We start from the raw sequence: 1414 nt of genomic DNA, 5'->3' as shown, positions 1-1414 counted from the left end.
TGTCTCTATGTGTCCCTACGTGTCCCTATGTGTCTCCATGGCGTCCCTATGTGTCCCTATGTGTCCCTATGTGTCCCTATGTGTCTCCATGGCATCCCTATGTGTCCCTACGTGTCTCCATGGCATCCCTATGGGTCCCTATGGGTCCCTATGGGTCGCTATGGGTCGCTATGGGTCGCTATGGGTCGCAGTGTGTAGGTGTGCGTCCCCCCGGTGGCTGTGTGTCTCTATGTGTCCCTATGGGTCCCTATGTGTCTCTATGTGTCTCCATGGTGTCCCTATGGGTCGCTATGGGTCGCTATGTGTCCCCATGTGTCGGTGTGCATTCCCCCGGTGGCCGTGTGTCTCTACATGTCCCTATGTGTCTCTGTGTGTCCCTATGTGTCTCTGTGTGTCCCTACGTGTCCCTACGGGTCCCTATGGGTCGCTCTGTGTCCCCATGTGTCGGTATGTGTCCCCCTGGTGGCTGTGTGTCTCTATGTGTCCCTATGGGTCCCTATGTGTCCCTATGTGTCTATATGTGTCCCTATGGGTCCCTCTGGGTCCCTACGGGTCCCTATGGGTCTCTGTGGGTCGCTATGGGTCGCACTGTGTCGGTGTGTGTCCCCCTGGTGGCTGTTTGTCTCTATGTGTCCCTATGTGTCTCTATGTGTCTCCATGGGGTCTCTATGTGTCCCTATGTGTCTCCATGGCATCCCTATGGGTCGCTATGGGTCGCTATGGGTCGCTATGGGTCGCTCTGTGTCCCCATGTGTCGGTGTGTGTCCCCCTGGTGGCTGTGTGTCTCTATGTGTCTCAGTGTGTCTCTATGGGTCCCTATGGGTCCCTATGTGTCTCCATGGCATCCCTATGTGTCCCTATGGGTCGCTATGGGTCGCTATGGGTCGCAATGTGTCGGTGTGTGTCCCCCTGGTGGCTGTGTGTCTGTATGGGTCCCTATGGGTCTCTGTGTGTCTCTATGTGTCTGTATGTGTCCCTATGGGTCCCTATGTGTCCCTATGTGTCTCTGTGTGTCTCTATGGGTCCCTATGTGTCCCTATGGGTCCCTATGTGTCCCTATGTGTCCCTACGTGTCCCTACGGGTCCCTATGTGTCCCTATGGGCCCCTATGTGTCTCTATGTGTCCCTATGGGTCCCTATGGGTCGCTATGTGTCCCTATGTGTCCCTATGTGTCTGTATGTGTCTCTATGTGTCTCTATGTGTCTCAGTGTGTCTCTATGTGTCCCTATGGGTCTCTGTGTGTCTCTATGTGTCTCTATGTGTCCCTATGTGTCCCTACGTGTCCCTATGTGTCTCCATGGCGTCCCTACGGGTCCCTATGGGTCCCTATGGGTCGCTATGGGTCGCTATGGGTCGCAATGTGTCCCCATGTGTCGGTGCGTCCCCCCGGTGGCGGTGTGTCTCTATGTGTCC

Source organism: Gallus gallus, unplaced genomic scaffold, assembly GCF_016699485.2.
Source record: "Gallus gallus isolate bGalGal1 unplaced genomic scaffold, bGalGal1.mat.broiler.GRCg7b scaffold_115, whole genome shotgun sequence".
Classification (NCBI taxonomy): Eukaryota; Metazoa; Chordata; class Aves; order Galliformes; family Phasianidae; genus Gallus; species Gallus gallus.
Note: the sequence above shows the minus strand (reverse complement) of the source record.